Source organism: Oryctolagus cuniculus, chromosome 5 (assembly GCF_964237555.1).
Source record: "Oryctolagus cuniculus chromosome 5, mOryCun1.1, whole genome shotgun sequence".
NCBI classification, from domain to species: Eukaryota; Metazoa; Chordata; class Mammalia; order Lagomorpha; family Leporidae; genus Oryctolagus; species Oryctolagus cuniculus.
Window position 1 is genome coordinate 96,662,886 of NC_091436.1, and position 17,650 is coordinate 96,680,535.

Here is a 17,650-nt window from a genome sequence, read left to right on the forward strand (position 1 = left end):
AAGATCTCTCTCTCTCTCTCTCTCCCCCTCTGTTGCTCTTTCAAGTGATGAAAAAAAAAAAAAAAACCAGAAATTTTAAAAAAGAAGTACATGCAACAAAGTGGTAGTAGTGCCTACTTTCTAGATAGAAAAGAACAACCAGAAGGTAGCCTAGGAAGAAAGTCAGCAGCCGGATTATTTTGATTTGTCGTTGGCCAAAGAATACGTTCATTTATTAGCTAATTCATTTAAAATGAATACAATGTAAATATATATATATATATATATATCTCACAAAGATTTATGGGGCCTTAATAAAAAAATAAAGAATATAAACACTTTTGTAAAAAATCTTCCCTAATAACAATCCCGAAGTTCAGATGTCTCCCCTCTCAGTGGTAAAAAACAGGAAAGTGATTAAATACCACAATTTTAAAATAAATTTTTCAGTGTTTGGTGGTGTTCGGTGCAGCAGTTAAGCCACTGGTTGGGACACGCGCATCCTGTATCCAAGTAGCTGGGTCTGAGTCCCAGCTCTGCTCCTGGCTCCACTCTGTTTCTAGTTTCCTGCTAATGAATACCCTGGAAGGCAGCAGGTGATGACTCAAGTAACTGGCTTCCCGTCATCCACTGACAGACCTAGATTACACTGTAGATTCAGCCTGGCCCAGCCCTGCTGTTGCAGCCTCTGAGAGACAAACTGTGAATGGATACTCCTTCATTCTCTTTCTCTCTCATCTCTGCCTCTCAAGAATTTTTTTAAAGAATTAAATAGTATTCCAACCATACTCCAAAGGAAACTGCAGTAAAATTAGAACTACAAAAAGGGGAGGGGGAGCAATTGTGGCACAGCAGGTTAAGCTGTCGCCTGTGACACGACATCCCATATGGGTGCCAGTTCACGTCCCAGTTGCTGCGCTTCCAATCCAACTCCATGTTAACGGCCTGGGAAAAACAATGGAAGATGGCCCAAGTGTTTGGGCAGCTGTCACCTATGTGGGAGACCTGGACAAAGTTCCCAGATCTTGGTTTCAGCCTGACCCAGCCTTGGCCATTGTGGCCATATGGGGAGTAAACCAGGGGATGCAATTCTCTCTCTCTCTCCCTCCTTCCCTTCTCTGTAATTTTGACTTTCAAATAAATAAATAAAAATCTTTAAAAAAAAAGCACCTTGAAGAAGACAGGGTAAAACATTTATATCAATGGTAATAAGGAAAAATTAATAGTTTTTTAAAAGATATATTAAAATATTAATATTTCTTATTTCTAAGTGAAGACATTGTAGATGATTTTTACTTTCTCCTTTGCACATTTAGCATTTTTCAAATTTTCCAAAGGAAAGCTATTGCTTTTATTACCAAAGAAAAAAGCATTATCTTTAAAATAACTTTCAGCCAACAATGCAATACATTCTATGAAAATTCAAACCAGCACAGCATGTATTTATGTGTTTAAACATAAATAAAAATTGTTATTTTAAACATATAACAATCTTTACTACATGATCAGATCTGTCCAATCTTGGGGCCAGAAAAATAGTACACAAAACCTAATGAGGGGGCAGGTGCCGTGGTGCACTAGGTTAATCCTCCGCCTGTGGCGCTGGCATCCCATGTGGGTGCCAGTTCGAGACCCGGCTGCTCCACTTCCAATCCAGCTCTCCATTGTGGCCTGGGAGGGCAGTAGAAGGCCTAAGTCCTTGGGCCCCTGCACCCATATGGGAGACCTGGAAGAAGCACCTGGCTCCTGGCTTCGGATCGGCGCAGCTCCAGCTGTTGCAACCATCTGGGGAGTGAACCAACAGACAGAAGACCTTTCTCTCTGTTTCTCCCTCTCAAGTAAATAAATAAAATCTTAAAAAAAAAAAAAAAAAAAAAAAAACTAATGACGGAGGTTTAAAAGAGAATATGAACAAATCACTAAATTCAGCTTTCTAATATTTCAGTGTGATTGCTCTAACCCTAATTACTGCACAAAGAAACAGGAGTTAAATGATTTTTATGGGGCAGGCAACCCATATCAGAGTGCCAGCTCAAGCCCCAGCTCCTCTGCTTCCAACCCAGCTCCCTGCTAATCCACCTAGGAAGGCAGCTGATGACGGCCCAATCACTTGGGTCCCTTCCACTCATGTGGGAGAGCTGGATGAAGTGCCAGGCTCCTTGATTTAACCAGCCCAGCCCTTGCTGTTGCAGGCACTGGCAAGTGAACCAGTGAATAAAAGATTAATTGACTGATCGATTGATGCATCTTTCTCTCTCCTTCCCACCATCACTCTACCTTTCAAATAAATAAATAAATCTTTTTAAGAAAATGTTTAGCACATGTAGAAATCATCTCATTTTTGTCACTTGTCTTGTCCCACATTCTTTCAAACTGATAAAGAACAAGTTCTTGGGGCCAGCATCGTGGCACAATGGATTAAGTCACCTCCTACAATGCTGGTATCCCCTATGGACGTTAGTTTGGGTCTTGGCTGCTTGGCATTCAATCCAGCTCCCTGCTGGTGCACCTAGGAAAGCAGCAGAGGACGGCCCAGATGTTTGGGTCCTTGCATCCACATGGGAGACCTGGAGGAAGCTCCTGGCTTCAGCCTGGCCCAGCCCCAACTTGTGGCCATTTGGGGAGTGAATCAGAAAACTGAAGAGCAACTGATGAATCGATATGTCGATATGTCTCTCTCTCTCTCCCCCCTCCTCTCTCTGTGGCTCTATCATTCAAATGAGTAAGTAAATCTTTTTAAAAAATGTTTACCTTTTAGAAAAAAGAAAAAGCTATTAAGAGAAGCAGTTTTACCTGTTATTTCACAAAAAAAAATTTTATAACTAGCTGTGCTGTACATTGAGATTTAATGCTATAACTAGTACTCAAACAGTATTTTTCACTTTATGTTTCTATGTGGGTGCAAACTGTTGAAATCTTTACTTAATGTATGCTAAACTGATCTTCTGTATATAAAGAGAATCGAAAATGAATCTTGATGTGAATGGAAGGGGAGAGGGAGTGGGAAAGGGGAGGGTTGTGGGTGGGAGGGACGTTATGGGGGGGAAGCCATTGTAATCCATAAGCTGTACTTTGGAAATTTATATTCATTAAATAAAAGTTTTAAAAAAAAGAAAAAACAAAAAGCTATTAAGAGAAGCAGTTTTACCTGTTATTTCACCAAACAAATTTTATAACTAGCTCCACAATTTTTATTTTTTTTTTAGTAATAGTCTAAGTGTCTTGGCTCACTATGCCCTTAACTATCCCAATCTCACCACTTATGGGCTGGCACAGAATTTATACTTGTTTTTGTTGAAAATAATTTGAGAGATGTAGACAATATATTCACATTTAAAACATGATGAAATGATTTATCACACATCTTTTATCACAGGGCAAAGTACTGGGCCCTGGAGACACAAGAACAGCATCAGAGTGTTTATAGCCTACTACAGGAGCGAGACAAGCACCTCCTGAGGAGAGCACGCAGACACTGGGTATTCACAAGCTCAGCAGAAAGGGCCAGGCAGTGAAGGACAAGGACTGAGAGTAAGGAATTCCACTCGGAACTGGGTATTAAAAGATGAGCAGGGGGCCAGCGTTGTGGCACAGCGGGTTAAACTGCTGCCTGCAAAGCCAGCATACCAGCAGCGTTAGTTCAAGTCCTGGCTGCTCCACTGCAGATCCAGCTCCCTGCTAATGCTCCTGGGAAGGCAGTGAAAGATGGTCCAAGTACTTTAGCCCCTGCTGCCCACAGAGGAGACCTGGAAGGAGTTCCAGATTCATGGCTTCAGCCTAGCCTAGCCCCAGATGCTGAGGACATTTGGGGAGTGAACTAGCAAATAAAAGATAAAATTTGTCTCTGTCTTCCCTCTCTCTGTAACTCTATCAAATAAATCAATGTTAAAAAAAAGAGTAGGATAAAATCTTATCATACGCTACATAATTCACAAAAACAAAACATCAATATGGTCTACATAACAGGATTCAAACTACATTGAAATGTTACTGATTACTCTTACTGGGAATACATGAGTCAATTCTACTAAAAAGCCACTTTCCATTCCTTTCTAAGGTTAGCACTACAGATTTCTGATATAGGTAGGCTATATTCCCTCAAATGCATTACTGAACTCCCAGCATGCATCAAAATTTAACCAGGAACAAAACATATAAAACAAAAACCTGTAAACAAGTAACTGCATAAAGCTCAAGCCTTAAATAGCCTAAATGGAAAAAGAGAGGATTCTTTTACAGGTCATAAACACCTGCTGACCTGTACTTGGCAATCTGCTCCCAGACTATGAACAGATAAGCAGCACAGCTCTCAAAGCAGGAGGCTAATCTTTGGCAAAGCAGGCATCCACCCAGGTGCTCGTATCCTCATACATTGCCTCAGGCAAGCCAAGGTACACCTGCAATCTGAGAAGGTATATTTCTAATCTGGAGAGCTGCCAATGTGTCTCATTCAAAGCATCCAGGGACAAGAGCCAGCATAGCCCTCTACCCCCATGCCAGGAGTCACAGCAGCAGTGCCTTCTACATATGTTGGACTCAGAGGTGACCTGCATGCTCTCCTTTGAGCCGCTAACAGCCAGAGAAGAATTCACTCAGCCTATTTACTATGCAGACTCTAACCTTACAAGTCACAACACAACAACCACAAATTACAAGTCCAAGTCCTAGGAGGATGATACTCATTGTAGAAAATCCATTGGTCTATAGGGACATAACTAAGAACTGCAGAAACAGGACCTTCTTTATAATGCATAAATGATAATACCAAAGTATAACTTCGTATGCCTAAAATAATCCACCTAAACTTCCCAAATATTTTTAATTTTTTTTTGAGAGCTAGAAAGAGTGAGACAGAGAGCCATCCACTGACCCACACCTCAAATGCCCACAACAGCAAAGGGTGAATTTAGGGGGCTGCAGGTAACCCAATCCAGGTCTATGACTTGAGTGGCAAAATCCACTACTGAAGCCATTTACCACCACCTCCAAGCAGGAGGCTGGAATCAGGGGCCAGAAACACGGATCAAACCCAAGTACTCCAACAGGGGACACAGGTATCCTAACCGGGATCTTGACCACTAGGTCAAATGCCAGCCCCTTACCCAAGTTTTAAAGTATGATGCCACAATAATGTGGCAAGGGATTAAGAGCTAAGAGGCATGGGGGAGCTGAGTGTTGTGACGTTACTGCTTGAGATGCCTTACATCCCATATAGGAATACCTGGGATTCAGTTAGAATTCTATTTTTAAAAAATTATTTTTTATTTGAAAGGCAAAGTTAGAGAGAGAGATAGGGAGAGGTCTTCCATCCACTGGTTCACTCCTCAGATGGCCACAATGACAGAGGTTGGCCCAGCCTGGTTGTTGTGGGCATTTGGGGAATAAAAAAGATAAATCTTTTTAAAAAAGCTAACGACTATTTCTTGATTTTCTTCACTAAGGAAAATCTCTACAAAATGACCATAAAAGTTTAACTATTACTTAAGAAGATTTTTTTTAAAGAAGGTAACTATTAAAGTAAAAAGGCCCATATTGCCTCTGCGTATTTCAGTGTTTGCAGAGGTAAACAGTCAAATACATTAAATTCATTCTCTAACTGGCAAAAAAAGATTAAATGGAAGGTAAAAGGATATCTGCAATTTAGGGATAGAAAGACTTCTGCCCATCACAAATGTAAATCCTCTAATTTTCATGTTAACACAGTATTCATTTGCAAAGTCATTCCAAATTCTCATTGATTTGCAGAGAGGACTAAAAGAAAATGTATTGTTATACGTAATTTGGGGGAATTTTTTAATTGTACTGATTCCATCTTTATGTAGCTATTTTTCTCCCTTAAGTTTTATTTACAGAGAAATATATTTTGCATCTGGTGTCCTAATGTGGATACTGTAGCTCTGATAAAGAACAAGTACAGATAAATTTACCTTGATTTAAAAGACACAGCGCTCGATTCTTTCCTTTTTACGCATTAGTCAACTTCTTGCACTATATAATATACACTTTAGTGGAAGTCAATAAAAGGGCCCTTTGCAGAATACTTTATTTATTTATTTATTTTTGGTTAGCCAATTTAGTTTTATTATGGAAATGTTTCATAACATACAGAATCACAAACTCTCATCCATCATCTAGTTTTGGGTACATATTAAGAAAATATGGGCCGGCGCCGCGGCTCACTAGGCTAATCCTCCGCCTAGCGGTGCCGGCACACCAGGTTCTAGTCCCGGTCGGGGAGCCGGATTCTGTCCCGGTTGCCCCTCTTCCAGGCCAGCCCTCTGCTGTGGCCAGGGAGTGCAGTGGAGGATGGCCCAGGTGCTTGGGCCCTGCACCCCATGGGAGACCAGGAAAAGCACCTGGCTCCTGGCTCCTGCCATCGGATCAGCGCGGTGCGCCGGCCGCAGCGCGCCGGCCGCGGCGGCCATTGGAGGGTGAACCAACGGCAAAGGAAGACCTTTCTCTCTGTCTCTCTCTCTCTCACTGTCCACTCTGCCTGTCAAAAAAAAAAAAAAAAGAAAAAAAAGAAAAAGAAAATATCACATCTAGCATTTCTAGAAATGAGTTTGCCGCCCCCAGTGCTGGCATCCCATTTTGGCACTGGTTCGGTTCGCGTCTGGCTGCTTCATTTCCAATCCAGCTCACTGCTATAGCCTGGGAAAGCAGTGGAGATGGCCCAAGTGCTTGGGCCCCTGCACCCATGTGGGAGACCCGGAAGAAGTTCTTGGCTCCTGACTTCAGATCGACCCAGCTCTGGCCATTGCGGCCATTTGGGGAGTGAATCAGTGGATGGAAGACCTTTCTGTCTCTCCCTTTCTCTGTATGTAGCTCTACCTCTCAAATAAATAAGTAAAATCTTTTAAGAAAATTATTTTCACCAAAATAAACTCATCTTTTAATTTCATTTTTCCAGACCTTTTTATATATGTCTTATAAGCTTATATTTCTACTTTTTTTTTTAAGATTTATTTATGAAAGTAGAGTTATAGAGAGGCAGAGGCAGAGGCAGAGAGAATCTTCCATCCACTGGTTTACTCCCCAAATGGCTGCAATGGCCAGAGCTGGGCCAAACTGAAGTCAGGAGCCAGGAGCTTCTTCCGGGTCTCCCACGCGGGTGCAGAGGCCCAAACACTTGGGCCATCTTCTACTGCTTTCCCAGGTCATAGCAGAGAGCTTGCCTGGAAGTGGAGCAGCTGGGACTCAAACTGGCGCCCATATGGGATGCCAACACTGCAGGCAGCGGCTTTACCCACTACGCCACAGCACCAGCCCCTATATTTCTACGTAGTTTTAAAGGAAGCACATTTATACTATCCTTACAGACAATAATAAACTCTTTAATTATAATAATGTTACCTACTCAGGCTCAGTTAAACTGTCAATCAGACATCAGGTATTCAGGAAGATAAGTGAATAAAAAAGACATCTAGTTCTCAATGATACAAATGATACTTGTTAAGGAATGTCTACAAAACTTAAAAAATGGGAGGAGTAGTGCAAAAGTTCAAATACTAAATACAGAATAATACACTAAAACAAAATGGAAAAAAATTTGTTTTCAAATATGTTATCTCCTTATAGAATATCTTTATGTATATTTATGGTAATTTCTCTATGGTAAAATAATGCAGTTACTTTATGGCAATAATTTGCTCCTAATCTTTGCTTATTTCCAAATTCACTATCCCCTGAAGATATAAAAATGAATTACTCTTTACCCTCTTTTGTAAAATAAAGAAAATTCTTGTATTTAAAATCAGATCCAAAAATAAACCAGATTAGTGATACCCCCAACATTCCAAACCTCCAGGGGAAAGGTATATGTGCATTCTTCCAGGAATCCTTTTAGGTACCTTCATATACTACTTGCAACTATTATTGTTTCTAATTTACATCAGTATAAATGAATATTTTTATTTTTCATTTATTCTTTGTATTTCCTTCTCGGTATCTAAAAGCTTCAGGGCCTCACTTGAAGACAGTCACACAACACTCAAGACATGAACTGAGGAGGAAGTCGACACAACAAAATACTGCAGCCAAAACAAATGTCTGCAATGCTCCGAACTGATCCAGCTCCTGTGGGTAGGAGGCTAAGACTTCATTTTTTATTTCTAAGTTTCAAATTACCTAATTCCATTAAATATGTATAAAAGGCAAAATGAACAGCAAACTTACAGAAGATAGGTGAGTCCAGAGCCTAATCCAACATATGCATGAGTATACATACATTCAGAATATTTTTACATTAATATATACTGGATTCTCCAAAAATTCACTACCATGTAACTGAAAGAATGCTGTCCTTTATTTGAAACCTTGCCAAAAATTTTCAACATTCTGGAAAAAATCAAGTTACAGAGCAATGCTAATCATAGTATCTGAATTGTCAACCTAACACATCTACATCTTAGTCTAATATAAAGTGGATGCATTGGCCGGCGCCGCGGCTCAACAGGCTAATCCTCCACCTAGCAGCTCCGGCACACGGGGTTCTAGTCCCAGTCGGGGCGCTGGATTCTGTCCCGGTTGCCCCTCTTCCAGGCCAGCTCTCTGCTGTGGCCAGGGAGTGCAGTGGAGGATGGCCCAAGTCCTGGGAGACCAGGAGAAGCACCTGGCTCCTGCCTTCGGATCAGCGTGGTGCGCCAGCCGCAGCGCGCTGGCCACAGCGGCCATTGGAGGGTGAACCAAAGGCAAAAGGAAGACCTTTCTCTCTGTCTCTCTCTCTCACTATCCACTCTGCCTGTCAAAAAAAAAAAAAAGCTGATGCATTAATGATCACTCTATTTAAGGATGTTAGTATCAGACTACTTTATTTTACCCTATAGTATATGAGGGCCCAAGTCTTTCAAATATTAATATATAATATATATATATATATTTTAATTAATTTATTTGACAGGTAGAGTTATAGACAGTGAGAGAGAGAGACAGAGAGTAAGGTCTTCCTTCCACTGGTTCACTCTCCAAATGGCCACTACGGCCGGCGCTGCACTAATCCGAAGCCAGGAGCCAGACGCTTCTTCCTGGTCTCCCGTGCGGTGCAGGGGCCCAAGCACTTGGGCCATCCTCTACTGCCCTCCTGGGCCACAGCAGAGAGCTGGACTGGAAGAGGAGCAACCGGGACTAGAACCCGGTGCCCATATCGGATGCCAGCGCCACAGGCAGAGGATTAACCAAGTGAGCCATGGCGCCGGCCTCATATGTAATATATTTAATTACTGTAATATTTATATATAATTCATTATTACTTCCTTTTATATACTATATTTTTAATTCATATATTGGTTATATATTTATTTATATAAAGTACACACATGTGTATAAGTTAAAATATCTACTAATTTCAGTAACATGAGTAGTACAAAATAATTGCTATGAAAAGGAAGCAACAGGTCTGATAGAACAGATAATAGGACAAAGGCTAGAAACTTGTCATTTTAAAGGAAGAACGAAGATCAAAAGAGAAAAAGCATACCTTAGGAGAGAGTGCTGTACCGAAAGAAAAAACTCTCAACAAGAAGGGATCGTACCATCTCAAATGGTTCAGAAGAGGCTGATTTAAGTCAACAGATTTAGAAATAGGAAGGGAACTGGAAATCGCTGAAGATCTAATATAGCAGTTGAGGGAGAACAAAGAAAAGAGAGAAACAGTTAATAAAACCTTCTCTTGACTGAAGTTTAGAATAATTTTTGCTTGCTTCTTATTTATGTTGTTTAGGCTAGAAAAACTTATGAGAAATTAATTCAAACTTATTTTACATAGCAAGTCCTGACTTTATTGTATATGCTAATTTCAAGTTTTATGAAATGCTGTCCCCTACAAACAACTGTTTATGGATGATGAAATTATGTGAAACTAGGATTGGATTCAAAAACCATCCTCAGGGAGGGGCATAATTATAAAGACAATGACAAACAAAGACTAGCTCTGCGTGAATCACCTGAGCTGGATGAGGGCACACAGCTGGTCACCCGCTCCTCTCTCTCCTGTTGTGAACATGCTGAAAGCTTTCCACAGTAAAATGAAATGCTCTCTTAAAAATGCTCAATTATTTTTACTTTTATATATACAATCACATGCTACTCCCTTAAATGTCAAACTGATGACACTTATTACCAGGGTCTATTTAGAGGACTTTTTAAGCAATGATTATGTATTAAAATGCCAAGTTATCTCTATTTCTCACATAATCTTCCATCTGATTACAGCAAGCAATTCCATGGCAAATGACAAAAAAAAATTAAGTAGAAAAAAAAGTAGTTTTAAGCTGTTCCTAGAGTTCTGGGTAACAAAGTTCAAAAATCTCTCCCCTAAGGAATTTTACTTGGCAGGATTCCTATTACAGCACAAAAAGAAATGCTTATTTCCTAGTCACAATTTTATGTAAAAAAAAATGAATTTTTTACTACACAATACTGCCCTAAAAAATGAACTCAAGGGGCCAGGATTGTGATGTTGCAAATTAAGTCACCTGCAACGTCAGCTTCCCATATCTGAGCGCCAGTCAGTCCCACCTACTTGGCTCCCTGCTAATGCACCTGGGAAAGCAACAGAGGATGGCCCAACTGTTTGGGCCCCTGCTACACATGTGGGAGACCTGGACAGAGTTCCAGGCTTCCAATTTCAGCCTAACCCAGCCCCAACCAGCAGGGCCATGTGGGGAGTGAACCAGCAGAAGGAAGTTCTTTTTCTCTCTCTCTCCATGTTACTCTGCCTCTCAAGTAAACAGTAAAATAATTCTTTAAAAAAATGACTCACTGATTTAGCTATATGACCTTTGAGAAACCTCAATCTCTGTAACCCTCAGTTTCCTCAACTTTTCAGAAGGAACTAGAACAAAATTAACCCCAGGGTAATGACCAGTTCTAACACTCTAGGCTTCTACATATCTAGTATATACAAATCATGAACACACCCACAACTCAAGTGGATAATTTTCAGAACAGCAGTTGCCTCCCAGTGTGGTCAACAGATCCCTGGAGATACCTGAAACCTTTTCAGAGAGTCAACAAGGTCAAAACTTTTCATAACAAGACAGAAATCCGCATCTTCACTATGGTTACATTTATAGTAATGATGCAGGAGCAATGACAGGGAGTTCTGGAAGTTCAGCCAATATCAAGGCAATGGCAACTAACAGTACCAACAGTGTCACTGTTCATAGAGCAAAAATAATGTGGTTTCACTCAAAAATAATGTTGTCTCATTGATAAAGCAATGAAAATTACTGCTGGAGTAGATGACGGTAGTTAAGATGTCACCCAGGACACTGGCATCCTATAGCAGAGTGCCTAGGTTTGAGTCTCAGCTCTACTTCCAATTCCACCTTCCTGCTAATGTGCTCTCTGGGAGACAGCAGGTGATGGCTGAGGTACTTTGGTTTCTGCCACCCAGGAGGGAGACCCAGATTGAGTTCCCAGGTCCTGGCTTCATCCTGGAGGAGATCAAGCTATTGTGGTCATTTGGGAAAGAGCAAGCAGATTGGAGAGAACGCTCACTCATACTTGCGTGCACGCTCTCTCATGCTCTCTCTGCCTCTCAAATTTTTAAACTGTGAATTATTGTTATAATATATTTTTCCTCAAATACATATCTTATTTAATATTCTGTATGATGAATGGGAAGTCTGCATAAACCACTTCTGCTTAAAGTATGATGGTTCACTTGGGTGAACTTTTCAAGTTGTGATCTTCAGGAACTGCCCATTTTTTATTTTGTATTTTTTTCATGAAATACCATTTTTCCTAGAAAGAACTTATAAGCCATGACTATTTCACCATGGGTATTTGGCAGATGTGGAATTTTTTTGTTGTTGCTTTTGGTTTTTGTTTTAAGTGAAAACTGTTGCTTCAAGGAAAGCAAGCTAGCAATGACAAAATAAGAGCTTTCAAGTGAAAAACACAAAAGTAGAATTTGTATCTGCCACCATGGGCATAACTCTCCTTTCCTGATAATATCAGAGTATGATTTTTAAGTATTACTAAATTTGGAAAATGTGCATAACATGGTGAAACAATATGTTCCAACTGACTACTACATCATGTTATAAAATCATGCATGGTCAAAAGATCCATTCAAAGTGCAAAACAGTACAATGGATTCTAATGTAACAGAGAACAAAAAGTTCACTGATATTACTTAGGATTCCACCTTGGAACTTTAAGAAATTACCATTTCCTGTGGGCTGGTGCTGTGGCATAGTGGGCTGAGCCTCCACCTGTGGCACTGGCATCCCTTACGGGCACTGGTTCTAGTCCCGGATGCTCCTCTTCACATCCAGCTCTCTGCTATGGCCTGAGAAAGTAGTATAAAATGGCACAAGTACTTGGGCCCCTGCACCCATCTGGGAGACCCTGGCTCCTGGCTCCTGGCTCCTGGCTTCAGATCAGCCCTGCTCCAGCCATTTCAGCCATTTGGGGAAGTGAACCAGTGGATGGAAGACCTTTTTCTCTGTCTCTCCCTTTGTCTATAATTATGCCTCTCAAATAAATAAATAAAATATTTAAACAAATCATTTGTACTATTGCAAATTGTTAATAATTTAAAAAAAGAAATTACCATTTCCTTAGTTTGAGTGAAGGGTCAAAGAAGAATACCAATAATACTTGAAAAGGCAAATAAATACTTCTTTCTCTTTTCCAAACAGCATTCTCTATGTGAGGGCAGACTTTCTTCACGTATAGTACTTCAACCAAAACAATACATTACAACAAATTTCTAAGTTTTAATTACTAACATAATAAATATCAATAGATATGGCCCACATAAACAAGATCTTATGGAGTCTTCAAAGATTTTGAGAAGTGTAGAGTCCTGAGACCTGAGATTCCACTGATCTACATGAAAACTCACAATGCCTCTTAATGGCAGTTCAAACCTCTTAGTCACTCATAATCTAGTGAGAGTTGGACACAATGAAGAAAGTTTCACATACATTATATAATGTGTAATGGACATTATAATACAGGCACAGAGACAGGCATTTAATCTAGTGGTTAAGATGCCAGCCAACAGGCCAGCATTGTGAAATGGCAGGTAAAGCTGCCTCCTGTGACAGCGGCATCTAGTATGGGCACCAGACCATGTTCCGGCTGCTCCACTTCCAATCCAGCTCCCTGCTAATGGCCTAGTAAAGCAGCAGAGGATGGCCCAAATGCTTGGGCCACTGTGCCCACATGCAAGATCTGGAAGAAGCTCCTGGCCCCTGCAGCCATTTGGCAAGTGAGCCAACAGAAGGAAAATCTCCGTGTGTCTCTTTCTCTCCCCCTCCCTCTCTCTAACTCCTTCAAAATAAATAAATAAAAACAAAAAAAGAAAACAAAAAGGGTTTCAGTTAAGAGATCCACATCTCACATCGGAGTACTTGGGTTTGACGCCTACCTCTGGTTCCTAACTTCAGCTCCCTGCTAATGTAGACCCTAGGAGGCAGCAGATTCCTGCCACTCACATGGGAGACCTACATTGAGTTCTTGGCTGCCAGCTTCTGCTTGGCTCAGCCCAGTCATTGTAAGTATTTGGGGAGTAAAGCAGGAGACAGGACTATACTCCCCCCAACCCCTCTCTGCCTCTCAAATAATTTTATTTTAAATACAGATAAAATTCCAAACAGTAAATTTGTTAAGGCTACTGTAAAAGATTTAATTCAAACAGGTCCTGAAAGATGAGTAAGAGTGAATAATTACAGGGCCAATGCTGTGGCTCACTTGGCTAATCCTCCACCTACAGTGCCAGTACCCAGGTTCTAGTCCTGGTTGGGGCACCAGGTACTAGTCCCGGTTGCTCCTCTTCCAGTCCAGCTCTCTGCTGTGGCCTGGGAGTGCAGTGGAGGATGGCCCAAGTGCTTGGGCCCCTGCACCCGCATGGGAGACTGGGAGGAAGCACCTGGCTCCTGGCTTCAGATTGGTACGGCGCTGGCCATAGCAGCCATTAGGGGAGTGAACCAACAGAAGGAAGACCTTTCTCTCTGTCTCTCTCTCACTGTCTATAACTCTCTGTCTCTCTCTGTCTAACTCTGCCTGCCCCCCCCCCCAAAAAAGTGAATAATTACAGACAAAAGCTTTTCTGGGCACAGAGATAAGAGAACAGGGATATAGCTGTGGAACAAGTCAATGCAACTAGAGCATAAAAGCAAAGGACTAATGAGTGCTGTGCTAGGGTAGGAAAGTGGATCAACGTTGGATCGCAAAAAGTTCTCAATCCAACAGTAAGAATTTGGATTCCAAAATGTTATTAATGAAGTGCTAAAGGGGATTCTGAGTTGGAGAATATTACAATAAATTCTACTTTGGAATATAAGCCTAATGGCAACACACAGGATAGACTGTACACTGAAGAAAAGAGCAAACACAAAGAGATGTATCTGAATGGAAAAGTAATGAGGCGTGCACTCAGAGGCAGTAGATGAGGAACGACAACCTTCCAGAGGCAGAACAAGTCTGGGCAACTGACAGAATCTTCCAAATTAGGAGGGGACAGGTGAGTGAGAGTTCTGAGCAGAAGCACTCCACAGTCTCAGTGGTGCTACAAGCAAAGCAAAATAAGATGCGAGTTTCTGAAAGGGGATGGATGTTGCTTATGGAGCATCGGTTTTGAAATGTTTGTCAAGATGATGTAGAAAAAAGCTTGGAAAACTGTACATAAAGTTGAGTTGGAACCATGAGGCTGATATAATTACCAAAAAATACACTTGATCTTAGCCAAAAGGCCGAGAAGCGATTATAATTACCAAAAAATAAGAACACAATGAGTAGGGTTGTTGAGGCATAGCAGGTAAAGCTACCACCTGTGACACCAGCATCCCATATGAACACCATGAGTCCCAGCTATTTCACTTCCAATCCAGCTCCCTGCTAATGGCCTGGCAAAAGCAGCAGAAGATGGCCTATGTGCTTGGGCCCCTGGACCCACATGGGAGACCTGGAAGAAGCTCTTAGCTCCTGGCTTTCACCTGGCCCAGCCCTGGCCATTGCAGCCACATGGGGATCAGCGGATGGAAGATATCTCTCTATAACTCTTACTTTCAAATAAATAAATAAATCTTACAAAAAAAAAAAGAGTGTGTACAGCAAACTGCCAAGTATAGAATCTTTTTTTTTTAAGATTATATTTATTTATTTGAGAGTGGGGCTAGAGAAAGAGAGACACACACAGAGAAAGGTCCTCCATCCAGTGGTTCACTCTCCTAGATGGTGGCAATGGCCAGAGCTGAGTCAATCTGAAGCCAGGAGCCAGGAGCCTCCTCCAGGTCTCTCACGTGGGTGCAGGGGCCCAAGCACCTGGGCCATTCTCCACCGCTTTCCCAGGCCACAGCAGAGAGCTGGATCAGAAGGGAAGCAGCTGGCCCAAACTGGCACTTAAATGGGATTCTGACACTGCAGGCGGAGGCCCAGCTCATTTGGCCACAGTGCCGGCGCAGGATTTTTTTTTTAAAGATGTTATTTATTTATTTGAGAGGTAGAGTTACAGAGAGAGGGAGGGACAGAAGGGTCTTCCATCCACTGGTTCACTCCCCAAATGGCTGCAACGGCTGGAGCTTGGCCAATCTGAAGCCAGGAGCTTCCGCTGGGACTCCCACACAGGTGTGGGGCCCAAGCAGTTGAGCCAACCTCCGCTGCTTTCCCAGGCCATTAGCAGAGAGCTGGATCAGAAGAGAAGCAGCCAGGACACAAATCAGCACCACAGGTGGAGGCTTGGCCCACTACTCCACAGCGCCGGCCCCAAGTAAGGATTTTTGTTTTGTTTTGTTTTGTTTTTTTTGTTGTTGTTGTTTTTTTTTTTTTTTTTTTTTTTTTTTTTTTTTTTTTTTTTGACAGTGAGAGAGAGACAGAGAGAAAGGTCTTCCTTTTGCCGGTGGTTCACTTTCCAATGGCCGCCGCGGCCTGCGCGCTGCGGCCTGCGCACCGCTCTGATCCGATGGCAGGAGCCAGGAGCCAGGTGCTTCTCCTGGGCTCCCATGGGGTGCAGGGCCCAAGGACTCGGGCCATCCTCCACTGCACTCCCTGGCCACAGCAGAGAGCTGGCCTGGAAGAGGGGCAACCGGGACAGAATCCGGCACCCCGACCGGGACTAGAACCCGGTGTGCTGGCGTCGCAAGGCGGAGGATTAGCCTAGTGAGCCACTGCGCCGGCTCCAAATAAGGATTTTATGACCCCACAAACAATAAAGGCATGAGCACAGGAAAACAAACAGCTAGAACAGAATAGGAAAAATAAAAGACCTGATAAAGTACATGGCCACACAAGCAGGGAGGAAAGATCCGGGAAGGATTACTTAGTTGATCAACAGCTGAAGAGCTCTGAAAGGAACAATGACCTAAATGAGATCACTGGATCTATTAACTAGGGTACTCCTTGTTGAGCATTTTGGGACAGAACATATTACAATGAATTTAGGATCAAGGCCTCATTTAGCATGCTATTAGGAACAGGAAATAAATATTTTACCCAGGACTGTGTGAAATATGTTTTCCAAACAAGTTTGTGTGCTTCTCAACTATAAACAATTTCGAAATAAATTATCAGCAGGTTAAGCCACCACCAGCAATGCCAACAGCCCATATGGGAGGCAGGTTGTGTCCTGTCTGCTCCACTTCCAATCCAGCTCCCTGTTAATGGCCTGGAAAAAAGCAGTGGAAGGTGGCCCAAGTGTTTGGGCCCCTGCACCCGTGTAGGAGACCTGGATGAAGCTCCTGGCTCCTGGCTTTGGCCTGGCCTAGTAGTGGTCGTTGTGGACACCTGGGGAGTAAACCAGCAGGTGTAAGATCTCTGCTGTCTCCCTCAACCTCTCTCTCTCTAACTCTGACTTTCAAATAAATAAATAAATCTTTGAATAAATTATCACTCTAAAACTTATGATTTTCAGATAATTTATCTGAGTCACATAAAACATGGATTTTAGCAAAATCAGAGGAACATCAGCATTCAACTCCTGAATTTTACAACACAAACACAATTTACTATTGTGCTATCCATTTAAACTAAACCTACCTACAGCTTAAAAGAATATTTTCAGTGTAGCTAAACCCATTAAAAATACATCTTAGGACTAATAGAATGGCATTTATTTAAGGGAAAAGAAAGTATTAACCAATCCTTTTTCATTAGTTACATGAAGCACAATATGAGATCAAATTTCATTTTAGCATATATCTATCAACTGTGTATTTAAATGAACCTACATTAATACAAAAGTAGTAGGTAAAAAAAAATCCGTATTTTATTAGCACAATTTATAAAACAGGGGCTGGCATTGTGGCATATCCGGTGAAGTCACCATCTGTGACTCCAGCATCCCACTTGGGTACTGGTTTGAATCCCAGCTGCTCCATTTCTGATCCAGCTCTCAGCTAACAGGCTGAGAAAAGCAGCAAAGGATAGCTGAAGTGCTAGGGCCCCTGTAGCCTTGTGGGAGACATGGATGAAACTCCTGGCGCCTGGTTTTGGTCTGGCCCAGCCTCAGCCATTGCGGCCATCTGTGAAGTGAACCAGCAAGGGAAAAATCTCCCTCTCTCTCTGTAACTCTTTCAAATAGAAAAATAAATCCTTTTTAAAAATCACTAAACAACTAGTATATAAATTCCTAATTTATGTTGCCTTTCCTTCCAAAAAAAAAAAAAAAAAACATCAGTAGAATACATCTCTAGGAAATAGAAAATTCTGACTGAGATAAATA

The 17,650-nt window shown here is 41.7% G+C and overlaps 1 protein-coding gene across 10 annotated transcripts in view; it reads right to left on the reverse strand.

The window, feature by feature from the left end:
• The window catches only part of MYO6 (myosin VI), a 173,917-nt gene that overhangs the window by 145,007 nt on the left and 11,260 nt on the right, over positions 1-17,650 (reverse strand). The window contains exon 1 of one of the 10 annotated variants that reach the window (XR_011388642.1): positions 9,455-9,595. The exons of 8 other annotated variants lie outside the window; for them this stretch is intronic. The gene's annotated coding sequence lies outside the window, so the exon portion shown is untranslated. Of the gene's footprint in view, positions 1-9,454; positions 9,596-17,650 lie in introns of those variants that run through there. One more of the 10 variants, XM_070073857.1, reaches the window with a different exon arrangement.